This window comes from Nelumbo nucifera, chromosome 5, assembly GCF_055504915.1.
Source record: "Nelumbo nucifera cultivar China Antique chromosome 5, China Antique-T2T, whole genome shotgun sequence".
Lineage (NCBI taxonomy): Eukaryota > Viridiplantae > Streptophyta > Magnoliopsida > Proteales > Nelumbonaceae > Nelumbo > Nelumbo nucifera.
In genome coordinates, this window is record NC_142653.1 from 25,955,721 (window position 1) to 25,973,327 (window position 17,607).

Sequence of the window (17,607 nt, forward strand, 5' to 3'; positions counted from 1 at the left end):
GTTTAAGTAGAATTTCATTTGACCCCAATTTCGATTTGCATTTGAGATGAATTTGAATTTCATTCCGACTGCTTTCTCGTTTCCGATTTTTCGCCTCCTATTCAAAATTCAATCTAATCGTCGCCATTATTTCCGCAGGTTATCTAGGATTATAGGCTAGATTTTCCATACATGATTTAATACAGGCGAATTAATGTTATGTCTTATATGCCATTCTCATTTATAAAATTGACATATATGTCTTAGAGAACATGTTGTGGCCCGTGAACCGTGATAACTCCGGCCGTCAAAAGATCCGTTTTACCGGGTAGAACCGATTTTATTATCGGATGATTTTGTATTTTTGTTAATCCGATCGGTTCTGATTGTTATTTTGTTCCAAATTGATTAATACCCGAAACGGTTATTGAGTTAATAATATATAAAGGTTTTTTATAATAATTATTATTGAGTCATTTATTAAAACACCCCTATATTATACCATATTAACAAAAATACCCAAAGCACCCCTTCTAGTTTGCTCCGGTTTTACTAAATGCTTTGTCTGTCAAAACTTAAAGAGTTAAATGACATTTTCAACCCTATATGTTTGACCGATTTAATCGAAAGAAAGGGAAGAACTAAAATACCAATTTTGCCATTATAAAAATCGGGCAACCATAATCTAGCAGCTGAGACATGGTAGGTTGGTTTGGCCCAACCTCACATGATCACTGATCACATGACTAAAGAACCTTGCAGGAAGATATATAAGGTTTGGGTCTATCATCTTCAACCTCTAACAAGCCTCCTTTGATGAACTTAAGGCTGTGTTTGGTTGCAGTGCAATTTTATTTGCATTAGTACAAAGGCATGGGAGTGCAAATAAAAAAAAATGCAAGTTTTTGTTTAATTTTATTTTGGGTTTTATATTAATCTACTTCATTGGTACTGCAATCAAACAAAATAAGTTAAAACTTGAAATAAAAACAGGCCAGAATTTATATTCAAATCATTTGCGCTGCCATAGTTTTGCATCAGTGCAAATTTATTTGCATTGCAAAAACAGCCTAAGGGCTCTAAGAGAAATTCTTATAGAGTCGATAGATATTTTGAACTTTGCCTCTCTACACTAAAGATGTGTGATTCAAAATTCTGATTTCTCAATAGACTAAAGGATATTTTCTCCTTAACGAACCTTCTATGATTTTGCTACTCTTTGGTTTTTCAACTAGAATGGTGTGAATAGCTAAAGCCATTTTGTTTATTCTAATTTTTTGCTCGCCATTCCATTGTGTTTTAGGGGATGGAAAAAAAAAAAAAACGATCTAAATAAGTTCTATCTTATTTCTTTTATGCTTTTTTCTTCTTTTTTTTTTGCATAGAAAAGTGATGTATTTGTAGGCAATGCTTATGCTTTTTTTTTTGGAGTTCCCGAGTGCAAGAACTTAGGAGGCGAGTCTCAAAAAATGCAAGGCCTTCTATCTTCGTCATTGTATTCTGAGGATGAGTACAGCCTCTATAGGCCATTATCATGGTTCTCGAACCGCTGGTGATACGGATGGTTGGACCATTCAGTTGAAGAATTGTTCAAGCAATCAGTTTTATTTTACTCCAAACCTGATTTTTGGCCAAAAACTGTTGAATCAGTCAATAATCTATTGGCTTAGATAGTCGAACCATCGACCTATCGACCCGTTCAACGATTTTTGGTCATTTTTTATTTTTAATTGTTTGTCAAAATGGGCCATCCGTTCGAATTGAACGGTTGAACCGTCATTGCTTTCATTTTAATTAAATAAATAAATAAAATCCTCCGATGATCCCAGCCACCAAATTAACAACGGCCATGATATCAGGGAAATAGAGTTATTTAGGAGATTTGTTTCTGTGGGACACTTTTGAGCTGAACAACATAACACCGGTATTATACAACAAAAAACTAATTTTTGAATTGTTAGGGCCTAGGGGTATTTTTTATATAAAAATTATAGAAAATACCCTTAAGGTCAAATGACCATACAAACTATGAGGGATGTGATAGTAACACACAAACTATAGGGGTGTCTCAGTAATTATGTGAAAATATAAGGGGTGTCTAAGTAAATGACCCATTATATTATTAAAATTAAAATTCTAAGTTATTATTAACATAGATAATTATAAATGCTGGTATAATTGGATTTGACTTATTATCCTAATTTTCAAATAATAAATAATAATCAAGATGGTTCTGAGTTTATGATTTTGTCATATTTAATAATTGGCTTCGAATTGATATACCCTATATTCAACCAGGTTCGATTCATTGGCAATTGTAGCTGAATTGAATGACTAGGACCATGTTGGGATAAGCTTTTGCTTCTGAACTTTGGATGTGTGAATTATGCGTAAGCCAAAAAGTGCCTTGAGCTTTTGGTGTGAATTGCTTTAAAAATAGTGTAAAGTTGAAAACACTTTTAATCCCCAACCCCAAAACATAAAACTTGAAATTAAGACTTTATGCTTATGGACTTTAAAAGCATAAGTGCTATGCTTATCCAAACACAACCTTAATTACTATTGCATAGGGAATAAGACTGTACTCTCCATAAGGGCTGGATGGAACACTGGAACGTTGGTAACCATAATATTTTTCTTTTTTTGAAAGTACCAACTAGCTCAATCGGGGTGTGATGGATTAATAAAATACTGAAAAATTTTTATTACTAGTAGGGTCTCCGCGATACACGAGCTAGTTGGAGGTATCAATTAGCTCAGTTGATTTTTACCAAAAAAAAATCTAGCTCAGTTGATAAGGTCTTTAACAGAAAATTTCTTCGGACAATGGATGGCTGCACGTTAGCATTTTCTCTTCAGAAGCAGAAATTAACCATCGTTCTGTTTTAAATTATTGTAGTTTTTTTCTTAAGAGACCTTTGTTTGCGGTTCAATAATCAGAAAAAAAAAATATTTTTTTCCTCTTCACTTATTAAAAATATGAGAAAACAATATGAAACCTGTGAACTAAATGCCCCCTAAAACCAATTTAAATGAGGTGATTGGAATATTTAAATCCAAATCCACTCACGATCCAAACCAACCAACCAACCTAATTCATTAAACTGTTTAATTTAATGGGTTGTATAATCCTATGATTAATTCTATCAAGTTCTCGGCCTGCCTGAAACAGACCACCCACAAATTCAATACCAATTTAACTAGCTTTGTTGTGTTTGGATGTATTTGGGCTTATATGCCAGAGTTGAAATTGCCATATGGCAACATTATGATATATTTACTACATCATGCAGCAAAAGATGCGATTGAAATGTAATGGTAAATATCATTGTTTTCAAAACTGGATCGGACTGGACGGTTGGACCAGAAAAACCAGGAACTGGCCAGGTGATCAGTTTCGTTTTTTTCTAAAATCAGATTTTTGCCAAAAAAAATATTGATTTGGTCGGTAAACCATTGACCCGAGCGGTTGAACCATTCGAACATTCAACGATTTTGATCATTTTTATTATTTTTATTTTTATTTTTGCCAGAACGAGCTGATCACTCGATTCAAACGGTCGGACCGTTCAACCTGAGAACCGGACCCCTGACCGATTCGTTCTCTGAGTTGGTTTTAAAAACCTTGATAAATATACCTTATTTATCAAATGCATCGTAATTTAATTTTGTCAAATGCGCCTGTATATAGACAGCTCTTGAGTAAAAAGCAAAACTTTATCCTTTTTATATTGCATGTTTGGTTTAATTCAAAATGACACGAGGGAAATGGGAAATATCTATTTAATGCCGAAAAATTTATCATGAAATAAAATCCAAATCTAAACCCTATCGTCCATACACTTCTATCTATTCACTGTTGTTGTTTGGTCTATTTTTAGAGTATTTGTCTCATAGGTTGTAGCCAGTTAGCCACCTTTTCCTCTCATTCTCTTCGGTCATCTCTCCACCCTAATGGAATTACCTCTAAATCAGCCAAAGTAATTGAAAATAGCAAGATGTTTGCTCCATGACTCAAATTTCTAGCTTAAACATTGGAGAGAGTATTATGAATTTAGCTCATTGTGTTGTATAAAAGTAATTCAATAATACAATATTAAGTATATAGTTATCAGTCCAACTCCAGTTGTAGGTGTAGGGATGCAAAGGGATCAAATTGGATTCAAATTAGGGTATATCTGAATGTGATTCAATACTATGAATATTAGATTTGATTTGATCAAATCTCATAAACATTGATTTAAATTCGAATCAGATAAGGAAGTCAGATATTCAGATTTGATCCAATCCAATTTAATTTTTTAAAAGAGTTAATAAATTATTAAAATAAAATAAAATATAACAATTTAAATAGAGAAAAACAAAAAATATAAGTATATATCTTTTCAATTATTTTTATCATATATAAACATATTTTTATAAAAAATAAATAAAATAACAAATTTACAAAAATGCAATATAAATAATCAAATTCATAATCGAATTCAATCCGATTTCAGATCAGATCATATTATCCGATCCGATCCAAATATTTGAATTCGACAAAATAATATCATGATCCGATTCATTTACATTCCTATTCAGGTGTTAAGATTACAATACCTCCTTAAAAACTTACATGTTCACTCAAAAAACAATATCTTATTCAATTCAACCATTCCAACACTCTAAGAAATTCATTCTGCCTCTTAGAGTTAGACATATTCAAATTTCTAAGCCCACAAGAAAATAAGTAATATAAGTAAAGCAAATTTTGCATAGATAAGTAGGTAATGATAGTGTTAAGTGTTAACTATTTTCTTTTTTTGCCCCTCTCTTTCCTCCTTGTTATGTACAGATTTTATTTTATTTTTTTTTCTTTTTGAGTACAACTTCTGCTACAACCAAGTATGGAACTGAAATGGGATCAATTAGATTTAAGTTGAATATATTGGCAGCTGATAACAACTGCCAAGTGAACTTTTCAAACAAAATTTGTTTGGACCTTCTAGTTCCACATAGCCTCATCCATTTTTTTGGAAGATATTGACTAACTGAGCTATGAACCCTAGGAATTAACTTTTATTTTAATGCAATTATCTAAATATTCTAAGCTGATTAAGGGTTCATTTGGTTTGTAGCAATAGGGGTCTGGAATTGGAATCGGAATGGGCTATTTTGATTCCAACTATTTGGTTGGACGGAATCAGAATCCCATTCCCATTCCTGCTGGAATGGCATTCCCCCATTTCCTGTCCCTCCCTTGGGAATGAAATCTCATTCCTACTGATTTTAATTCTCATTCTCATTTCTTTCTGAATCAAACAGACTGGGAATGGACCATTCCGATTCCGACTACGAATCAAATGGACCCTAAGTTATTTTCGATACTGTTAGTGTTTCAACTTTCAATGTTTTGAATTGAAACACTGTTTATATTTGAAATGCAAACACCACTGTTTGTACTTGAGTCCTTTTGGTGAGAAAAAACATGTATTTTTCATCCATGTCAGCACCACATCAGTCAGGGGTTTTGAGATAGTGCTTCCAAGATTGGAAACACTAAGTGGATGTTGCTTGAAGCACCCCTGGCACCGATTTTCATGCAAAGTATTCTCTAACCAGAAAATTGACCATTAAATTCAAAATACCTATGTGGTGCTGATATTGGAACATTTTTACTTGAAATGCCAATGATGCCAAACGACCCCTTAACTTAAGAAAAAATTCCTTATTAAATCATTTTGTTATGAAAGCAAATTTGAGTCAATTTGGAAATGCTATGTAAATGGAATTGTTGCTAAGGAGAATTTAGTTAAAAGAAAATTGGCATCTGATGCTATTTGTCCTGTCTGTTCCAACAGCTCAGAAACAATTATGCATTGCTTATTTGAATGTCCTCATGTTAAAGTTGTGTGGTTTAGTAGTCACTCGGGAGTAACTTGAGCTCCTTTAAACAGTGGCTTTCTTTTTGGTTTACCAGGTGTTCAACTGATAAAAGTGTTAAGAATGATATGATGCTTTCTCTTTTTTGACTATGTAGATTATCTGGAAAAGTAGGAATTTGAAAGTTTTTGAAAATATTGACCCAAACCCAAGCTCCAATCTTTCTGTTTTATATAGGATATGGAGAGAGACAGGATTTTCCAAGTTGGATTCCAAGATTCTTCTCGTCAATAACACGGCATTGAAGCAAGGCAGTTGTGTTTTGGAAAGCGCCAAAGCCAGAATTTTTAAAAATGAATATTGATGGTAGCTTTTTGTGCCCAAGGACACTTAGGTTTTGGGGCTGTCCTGAGGGATTCAACTGGGGCTGTGCTAGCAGTTGTTTTTGAAAAGTATAATGCGGCATTTCCGATACAAGCAGAAGCTCTAGCCTTTGTAAGGAACTTGGGAGTGTTGAATAGATACAAGGACAATTCCATTCTTCTGGAATCAGATAATTTATCCTTAATCCAAGCGTTGAATGCCAAGAAGATTGACCTGGCTTTGGACTGCAAGTTTTTTTGTGTATGGACATTCTCATGTGTACAATTGGACTTTCTACTCACTTTGTGCATATTGACAGATGTGAAAATATGATAGCCCATAAGTTGGCTAGAAGAGGTCTGACGAAGTCTGGGTTCTTCCTGAGTGGATCTGACTTTTAGCTAACCAAGTTTGTTTCTTTGTTCTGTTGTTGCTTTTTAATCAAAAGAAAAAAAAAGTCAAATACTTGAATAAATAAGTTTAAGTTTCCTCCACGTGTTAATTATGGCTTTGTGATAATCCACCCTGGGCTAGCTGTGAAAAAATCAATTAATCAAGAAAATTTAAATGACTATTGTCAACATAAAGAAATCAATAAATGCTGTAATGTGAATCTAGCATACTGTACAAAAAAAAAAAAAGCTAACATAGACAAGGAATTGGATAAATGTCTGTTGCAAAACTCTCTCCAAAGTTGGATAGTCTACATCTACTCTATCAACTCTCCATGTGGAAATAAACATCTAATGTGACAGACCTTACAGTAACTGTTGATCATTCTTATGAATATGATGGGAAATTTGCTTTTTATCTTTACACATGGAGGCATGTATAGATTATTTGTGTTCTTTTATATGAATTAAATGGAATTTGAAGAGAAGCAAGGCAAATAGTATAGCAGTAAATCTAGATTCCTTAACAATTTTATCATTTGCAGGGAAGGAAGACAAGTCATTTTCTTTTATAAACTTTTGAAGTGTAGCAGTAAATTGAGATGGCAATTTAACTTGTTATTGTGGGGGCTCTAAACTGCCCCACCTTGGTCGGGTGGGTTTTTTGACTGTTGATCGAGTTTGGGGTGAGTTCAGATCTTCTGTTCACGAGAATTCTGTTCACGTTTACTGTAACTATACATGGAGAACATCTCATCCTCTGCATAGTATTATAGAGGAGGATATTCTCAATTTATAAGAATAATGTATTATGAATAGATATGGACAAAATTCTCGTGGGCAGAAGATCCAAAGTCTGTTTAGGGTGGGTTTTGAGTTTTCGTGTTCCCCAAATAGGAATGGGATGAGATTTATAGCTTGAGATACGGGGCGGGGGTATTTGAATTTGGGGTCAAGGATGGGACATGTAAAAGTGAGCAAAACCTGGCCCCACACTGCCCCGCCCCGTTATCATTCTTAACAATAAATCTAGAGTGCCCTGGCTGATCATCTCTAAACATATCCTATTTAGTTTTTGTATCATTCTTGTGGTAGTAGAGTCATAATCAATTAGAAAAAAACATTAATCTAACATTTTATATGTCCAGATTTAAATAATCATGTTTTAACGCTTATTAGATTCAACTAAAAAGATTACATACTTTGCCCTATTGGTGGGTGCAAACCTTTATGTGAAATCTCAAATTTTATTTGAGAAAACTGTATACAAGAGAAGAAATAATTTATATTTTGCCTTGTTGATCATTCAATTATCGATGCATTGAGTTATGATATATTGTGATTCAAGCACCCATAATTTGACAATGAATATGGTACTGAGCAAATGAATTGGCTAAACAATATTGATGAAGCTATAATTGGAATATGGGTTAGATTTTTTCAACTGTCCAAGTGCAATTCGTAGAAATCTTTGTGCCCATTTGAGAGGACTTTAATGCATTGTCTTCTAGTGTTGTTTGAGCTAAGAAATCAACAAATTGTGAAGCCCCTATTTGATAAAAATCCAGAAAATTGAAAATAGATTTATAGGGGCCCAAATATATCAACTTTCCATCACATCTATGGTAATTATAGATAATCTAACTCATATGTCCAATTTGAGGTGTTTCGAAAAGAGGCTGTAGTCAAATAGTCTTGTCAATTAGACGAGGTTACGGTAGAATGATAAAGTCGTCATACATCGAATTGTGTAATCATAAGAAGAATCAGATGTCCAAGAAATTATTCCCCGGATAGACACTCTGATGCTCAAGTTAGTGAGTGGCTAAGAGATCGATGAAGACGAATCGAGGTATCTGGGTTGGTCTAAATCAAGGTAAATGCAATAAGGGTGCTTGATTGAGTTTTTAGTCCAAAATTTCCCTTACCTTGAACGTGACGTACCTATTTATAGTTAGACGTCCATGTTCTAATCGGATAAAACTTCCAGAATTGTCAGGATGAGTTGTCCATCAAAACCTTCGGGGGGTTCTCTCTTCCCGAGCGGAATCCGCTTTTTTGTTCATGTGGTACACTCCTTCTTGGCCATGCCGGTCTTTCACACAATTTCGTGTGACAATTGCCTACATAGTCCTGAAAGGAAAGCCACTAAATCAGCCACGTGGGCACCCTGTGCCACCCGAAGACTAATCTATCAACACAGCTCAATCACCGCTAAAAGCCCTCCTAACTCCTAAATAATTTCTTTGCATAAATAATCTAAAAGCCAATTTGTCTACATGTTGAGTCGTTATATAGGCTAGCCGATGTTTTTGTCTCCGGTCCATCCGGTCACGAAATCACTACCAATTTATGGAAGGGCGGAGCGGGGGAGGTGCTCTTCAATATGTAATATTTTAGGCGAATACCCACTAACTTTAAATGGAAATGATATCACATGGCTTATGCTTATACGATTTGATGATAATTCCACATAATAGTTCGATTGACTGCATCTGTTTTTAATTAAAAGAATACTAGTTGCAGGTCACGTGCATGAATCTCTATAACATCTTTATCATGTCATTGTCTTTTATCTTCAGCACCATCATTAGGGTGATAAAATACATACACAAATAAACAAATGAATGAAGTCATCTTAAATACTTACTTAATTAATTAAAACTCCTTACCTAGGCAATCTATCTTAAGATACGGAGACTTGGAGATCATGGTTTTCAAAACTGAAAATTGGTCAGGTGATCAGTTCCGATTCTCAAAATCAAATTTTTCATAAAAATAGTTGATTTTTGTTAATAAATCACCAATTCGAGCAGTTAACCGTTCAAATAATTTTGACTGATTTTATTTATTTTTTTATTTTTTGTCAGAATGGGCTTGATTATTTGGGTCAGTAACTGGACCCTTGACCCGTTCAGTCTCCGAATCGGTTTTAAAAACCATAACGGAGAGAGCCCTGAACTCTGAAGAACGGGTCATCAGCTTTTTCGTCATCTCCATTTTAATTATATTTTAATGGGTCGGTCATACACCTAATTTTATTATTTGGGTTTTGTTTACTTTCATTATTCTCATTCTCAAGCAACATTTGCTTCTCCATCTTCCGAGTTCCTCCGACTGAAGCCTGCATTCTCAGGCCATCGTCTGGCTCATGATCATCTATCATCTTTGGATGATTCTAAGAATTTCGTTGTCACTAGTAATTCTCTTCCGACTTCCAGTAGTCAGACCTAGTCCATTTACCACGTGGAACCGAGTCGCACGGAATTTTCATTTGATTTGACTCTTAGCCGGCCGGATTATTCCATCTCACCATCTCATCCAGGTGATGTAGATATATATGGTGATGGTCAATGGTCATATCTGATTATCGGTGGAGTAGATTGAGGAGTGTAGAACCAAACTGCATGAACGTGGATATCTCCAACCGTGATTACATTAATCCAAATTGACTAAATGTGAAATACTGAAATGAGATTTCTGGTTTTTTTTTTTTTTTCTTTCTTTCTTCTTAATTACATTCTTACACGAGCACGACTGACGTTTTCGCCTTTTCGGTGCCGCTGTTCCCGGGTCAAATAACTATTTGTCCTATTAAGGTCCAAATTCTCATTAGTTTTATTGCGATAGAAATTGGAAAGGGACTCTTTGTCCACCCTTTGAATGGTTGGGATCAAACAAATATCAAGTGTGCCGTGTGAACAGTAGATGATGTGTCATGTGTGTACGTATACTATTGTAATTGCATGCACCTCACCGATCATTGTCGTTTGGTCCATCGCTCCATTCTTAATTTAATAAAGCTAAACCAAGGTTAGCAAAAGCTATGCTTATCGACAAAAGCTTAGTAAAAGCTAAAATTTCCGGTGGATAAGATTTTACTTCTGAGCTTTGGGCCGTGTAAAACAAAATTCAGCTAACAATAATAGATGCTTTTAAAATTTAAATCCAAAACACCTCATTCCCTAAAGCATAAAGCCTAATGTTGTATTTGGTTTGGTATTGTTATGGTTTCTACCTTGAAAATTTTGGATTATCACATATGAGAATCGTTTTAATTAGAAAAATGTATGTATAAGACTGATCATTGATGTTTTTGATTAAAATGTTAAATTGATGTTTGAATTAGAAATAACAATATGTATTAATCAACCCAAAACATTTTAAGTAGAAAAAATTTCATACGCAAATCTATATTAAAAATAACAATGATTTGTTTTGGCTTTTTATAATTTTATCAAATAGAGTTTCATGACTTTTTGATTTAACAACGCAGCTTTACTTGAAATCGTTCCAAACGGGTACTAAAAATAATTCACCAAATACCATATCTGTGGCTGTTTTTTGGCAGAACATAGTATAACAAATATAGACCCACCTTATAAAGCCAAAAGCTGCCAAGGGAAAGTTCTCTTAAATTTGGCACTAAAGTTGGGTCTTAAAAGGATTAAAAAAAAAATTGGGTCTTAAAATCATAAATCCTGACTCTTATCCAAACGCGACCTAAATTTAAAGACCAAGGTTAAAAGAGAGGAAACGCGCCCCATCTTTTTATTTAAATTGGATATTTCCATGTTAAAAAAATGGGGTACGATAGCAGCAGGATAATTCCTAAGGGTCCAATTACAAATGATAAGACCGTAATTGGGCGGGCCTAGAAATTATTTGCTAGGAAAAGGACGGAAAAAGGACATCCACGTTGAAGCGGGAGGCCCATGTCACCTTCTTAAATCTTATCAGCAGCGTAGCACACACTTTTAGAGCACGATGGATTTAGCAGAATGCAATAGCTAGCTGTATAGTGGTATGTGGAACCCATTGGTCGTTTGGTTCGCAGTCTGAATTGGAATCGGAATAGCAATCAAAATTCTTTTGAATCAGAATGTTCTACTCTCATAATAATGGAAATAAAAATTAAAATCAGTATGAATGAGATTTCATTCCCAAGGGAAGGACAGGAAATGATTATTTTCTCAAATGTGAGAATGCCATTCCAATAAGAATGGAAATAGAATTCCGATTCCATCCAATCAAACAGTTAGAATCGGAATTGCCTATTCTGATTCCGATCCTAGACCCTTATTCTTACAAACCAAACGGGGCCTCACTCTCTCTTGTTGGACATGGGCCACATGGCATGAGCTTCCATCCATCCACTTGTGTCTGTAACTTTGTATAGCCCTTTCATCCAAATCAATCCCATGCCTCTCATGTATTCTACTTCCACACTTACAAACAGCACTCTGGATCTGTCATCCATAAATTGTTCCCACATCTCTACCCATAGAACATCACATCTTGTATTGGGAACATCTCTCCATGAATGACAAAGGAGATGTTTTCAATACATGTAGCTCTAATGTTCTGTGGGTAGAGATGTGTGAACAACTTGTGGGCAGCAGATTTTAGCCCGGTCAGGGTAGGAATCTGTTACCAACAAAACACTACCAACCATGTCCCAACAAGCCACTGCAGCCTCACATTCAGAACATCTCGCACATTAGGAGATGTTCCCGATGTACGACTGCAATGGATGATTGGGACATTGTTGGCACCATGTGTTGATACAAGTAATTTGGTTTGTTTTTGAAAACATCACCATTCACATGTTTTTGAAAACATGGTTGGTTTGCTGACATGTCAGTTGTTTTTGTTTTCAAAAACAAACCAACCATATGTTGTCAAAACACCCCTTTAGGAGGCATTCTACTATATGATTTTTTTTTGTTTTGCTGACATGTCTGTTGTTTTTGTTTTCAAAAACAAACCAACCATTTGTTGTCAAAACACCCCCCTTAGGAGGCATTCTACTACATGATTTTTTTGGTTTGCATTTCCCCGAAACAAATCAAAACCAGTTGGTTTGGAAATAGATTGTTTTGGAAAACAAAAACAAAGAAAACATGTTATTGGTTGTGAATTTGCCTTTTTTTAGTTTTTAAAACTAAACTAAAAACATGTTATTTTCAAAGACATGTTTTCCATTAATGATTTGATATTATGCTTTATAAATCATATAATATTTACTCATAGATTCTAATCCATTGGTACATTTTTTCCTTTACATTTGTTTTTTTTTTTTTTCATATGGGCTTATGCCTAATCTAACCCATATTGATAAGGTATTATCTATAAACTTATCCAACCCCTTACACTCCTTGGGCCAAAGCCCACAAATGTTTTTTACGCCCTTTTTGCAGGTATAAAGGCAACCTAGCTTTAGATAGAACGTTCTAAAAGACTTAAACTTCTAAAACCAGACACTGAAGATCATCTCAAAGTTTTGAATCAGATTGGTGAGAATTGCTTTGTTGATGGATGTTTCTTTGAAACCAGATTGGTGAGATCTTCCGTCTCCGATCTAAATCCTCTTTTTCAGATCAGTGAGAACTGCTTTGTGTCCTTTTCACTGGTTCTTAGTTCCTCTGTTACCATCACACAACACCAAATCCGAGAACTCCATTGTATCCGTATCAAGAGGTTTGAGACCAACGATTTGTATTTGTTTTCGAAAACATTATTTTATTGGTTTCAAAAACATGGCTTGTTTTTGGAAATAAAACCATCTTGCTTTCACATTTGAAAACAAATTCACCAACATGATTTTGTTTTCTTGCTGATGTGGCAATTCTGAAAACAAGTGAAAACAAAATCAACTATGTTGTCGAGTCCATCCTTAATTGTTGGATAGTTTCCAGAACCAATTGCTAATATTATTAAGCATTTAAGCCCATCAATCAAAGAACACGGCTCATGAACATGTCGCAAAAGAAATCATCAAGATGTAGCAAAAATCATAAGCAGTTTGATAACAGCTGAAGATGCTGAATCGAAAAGATTATCTTTTTGCTTTTTAGTGAATAAGTGTTTTAAGGAGGTTGTGGACTCCTCTGTGGCTGAAACTAAGTTTGATAGATCACTGAACCATTGAAAATTTTATTTTTAAGTTCAGCAACTTCAGCCGTTATCAAACGACTTCTTAGGCTAGTAGGAAAACCTAGAAATTGTTGGCCTGCAGAATCGATTGTTGGATTGTTGGGCCCAAGAGATTTGTTATAACGATCAGTATTCAGTCGAGCATAAAATATCAATGTGAAACCCAAAAGCCCAATCGACAATCCCAAGTCACCGTCCTGATGTCATCTAATCCTAGCCATTGGATGAAAGAAACCCTAAGTCCCAATTATTCGTCACAAACCCCTATGAAGGTGCGAATTCCTTTCTCTGTATTTGAAGCATGGCGTGAATTTCTCAAACCCGATGATAAATTAATAAAATATTAATAGATTTAGGGGGTATTTTATAGTGTGGATGAAAAATTGGTGAGTATAGACTGATCCACACCACATCCTATAGTAGATACTAATCCACACCACACCATAGTCCACAAGATTCTAAACTGTGGATAGATTGTGTGGACCGGACCAGTCCACACCCACAGTGGCCAGGGGCGGAGCCATGGCCCCCCTTATGGTCCAGAAATCCCCCGGTATTAATACAAAATTTCATATAAATTCTCCCTTTCCCCACTCCCCAATCCAATGGTTGCCCCCCCCCCCCCCCCCCTATAGGCCCATTTACCTTTGTCCCCCTCCCTAATCCACTACTTTAGGTTTTGACCCCCCTTATAAAAATTTCCTAACTCTGCACCTAATGATGGCATTCTATAGGTGTGCCATACTTTTTGATTCCACTAGTAAGTATGCACGTGGAAGGTTGTCATGATAACGATTAAAGTATAAAAAATTAAAAAGAGGCTCCAGTGAACGTTGAACTGTTCAAGTAAGAGAGAGATCTTGAATAATGTTTTGTAACAAACAAGAATAAATATTCAAATTAATGAATATTGATTATCCGTTCAAGATTTAATCCTGAAATTTCAAATATGACCAAGTCACCTTGACCATAATTCACCAACAAGTAATAAGATTTAAGTTTTCCTCCATGGGAATCACAATCACCAGTCTTGTTTATTTTTATTAAATGGGACAAAATATCTTAACTCAAAAATGCATAAGCGCAAGGAAACAAAATCATGCACAGAATCATAGAAACACACAATCACACATCTTTCGGTCTTGCAACCATGCATTGGGGTGGTGGTTGGTTCTCTCCTTTCCTTGCATACATGGATGGAGGACTTGCTCATTATTTAGACGGGGATTCCAGTTCAGTTCATGGAAACAATTTGTATTGGAATCTTCACTCTATGAACCTTTTCGCATTTCAACAATGTGATTGTATATTTGTCCCTCGCTGACAATGATACGTTAAATGTCTCAATCAAAAACCATCAATCTAAATTCTAAATAAAGCTTACCTTTAATGAATATGGACTCCTTGGCCTGGATGGCATCAAGTGGTTCAAGTGTCGTGTTAAAATAAGTAGTTGGCGATCTCGTCTCCACTCTGAAGTTCTTTGCAAAATGGGAGCCAATGCTTTGAAAAACGGGACAATTCCAACATATCGTAGAATGTCAATTTTTATCCAACGTTGTCAGATAGATATGCACTTAATTTCTTTCTCTGCTGGATAGTTGTAGGCCATGACCGATAACACACTGTTGATCACCATTGTTGGTGGCTCTATCGTGGAATCCGCCATACGAAAACATCCACATCCGGTAATTCATTCTTGTATCTCTGGCGTAGGAGACAGTATTTGGGAATTGACGTGGTTCCATCGATGAGACTGAGTGAACACCCGCTCCAAACAGTCCAATCCACGCCCATCTCCTCCTGGCACATTACTCGCTCTATGGACAAATACCAACAATCACCGAGAGTAGTACGTACAATAGAAGCTGATGCCCATAACTTCCCATCTCTCTTCTCTCTTCTCACTCTCTTCGTTCTCTACTTGGCGTAGGAGACAAGGCTCCTTTGGACATAGGATAACGAAACACGACGCCCATGTTTAAGAGAGCTCAAATCAGCTATGAGATGCAGAATTAAGAAACCGTGGGAGCATGAATCCTCTGCTGAGGCCTGAGGGGCAGAAACTAAAAGAAGAGACAAAAACATTTTAAGGGATAGAAGACAAAGAGTTGTTGATACTACATCTTATCTATTTACCAGTTATCGGTTATATTGTGAGATCAGTTCTTGTAATCGCAAATGAGTTCAAATAATTCAAATAAGAAGCAAAAGCTAAAAACTTTTTTTTTTTTATAACAGCTACCACACTATGCACTTATCCTTTTAAAACAGTTAGCATTAGACATGGTCGCCAACAAGAACCATTAACTGTTGATGGCCTAGGCCAACGGTAAGATCACCTGTTCCTGATCCTACTCCTGGTCTATATAATCTTGCTTAGCCAAAAAATTACACCAGATTTGTACTAAGATTTCAAGCTCAATATTCTAATTAAAACACTTCCAATTGGGATACTTGATATTGTTTCACAAGCCCAGGTAGCCATAACTAATGTGAGGCAATAAAGAACCCTTTAGCTTCACTACAGAATATAATTGCAACCACATTACAAGATAAAGCACACATCTGTGAATCTACCGGGCACCATCATCAAAAAGAACTTTATAGAACCGCTTTCTCTCTTCAGGGTCATATAAAGTTCCTTGTTGGCCCCTATTATCATCTTGTTCCAATGTTTCAGTGATTCTTCTTTTCTCCCTGTTCTCTGGTCTAACCAAAATTGCACCTTTCTGCCTCTTCTTCTCCAAATTCAATGCATGCCATCTCTGATTGTATTCATGAAGCCCCACCTAAAATGAGTTTCCCAAATTTCTCCTTGACAACAAGTGGATCCTTATTGATCAACTCTAAACCACTGTAACCTTCCCTAAGAAGAATTGTGTAAATATGATAATGTTTAGAAATATAAAATATGCCCAGATTCTATAGAAGCATGACATTCAATCTCTCTAGTAAATTAAACTCTCTTAAAATGGCCTAATTTTATAATTGACGCTTTCTTCCACAGAGTCAATGACAGTATTCATGCACCAGAGCCACTACCCTCTTCTCCATCTCCTTTGATCCTTCACCAAATCTATCATTTGTATAAGGCGATATATATATATATATATATATGGGCTTTCATTAAATTCATGAAATTTCTCCCAAGTTGAAGGTAGAGAACAAGAAAAGAGCGATTCACTCCCCTATTCTCGAGCTTGGGCTTCTATTACGGAAATTGCTAAATTAGGGTTCAATGAGACAAGCTGGAGCTCCGTCTTCGACTGTAACTAACAAGTCGAAACATGTTAGGATATTTCGGTACAATCCTAATTAATTAATCATCTGAAAACCCAAAATTTCTCTTCAACTCATTGAGCTTCACCACATTTAACTTTTTATTGGAGCTCATCATCAATAACTTCGCTAATCGCTTGATGAGCACCGGCTCTTGTTCATATTCTTCCTCCTCTACCAGAGACATCATCTGTTATGTTAATCAGCAATACTGGTCATCGTTCTTGAGATACACCTCGAAGCAGCATGGATATTTGTCGATCGAGCCAATTGAGGGTTTTACCTTGAAGATCGAGAGTATTGAATTTCTTCTGGAGATATTGAACCGGTGCACCCTGATTAGGGCATCGAGGGATGATATTCTTGATTTGGTTGTTCACGATCCATCGGCGGTTCCTAAAGAGATCCGATTCAAGAGATGGGTTCTATTTCATCAACCACAAAGAAAAACCATAGAGGAAAATAATGCATGGTTGAGAGAAAAAGCAAGATGTAATAACCGCCATTCTGTTCCTCTCTGTAACAATTGGCGCTTTCTGTTACATATTTCAAATTTGCGTCGAGCTGCTCAGTTTTATATCTTGTTTTCTCTCTATTCAACTTTTGTTTTCGATTTTTCGTTTCAAATCAGAACGCCGCCACCGGATACCGCAAGCCGAGTAAGAACCCAAAATATCTTATCTGAATTCGATCCATCCTTTTGCATCCCCGAAGTTACCTCATCTCATTGTGTATCTGCGAGGGCTCAAGTCTCCAACTGATCCAAAGGCACTCTCACTTTCCAGTCTCC

General features: G+C 35.7%; 1 pseudogene; it reads right to left on the bottom strand.

Annotated features, from left to right (window-relative positions):
• Positions 1 to 16,111: 16,111 nt before the first annotated feature.
• Positions 16,112 to 17,607, bottom strand: LOC104607609 (protein ROOT PRIMORDIUM DEFECTIVE 1-like; annotated as a pseudogene).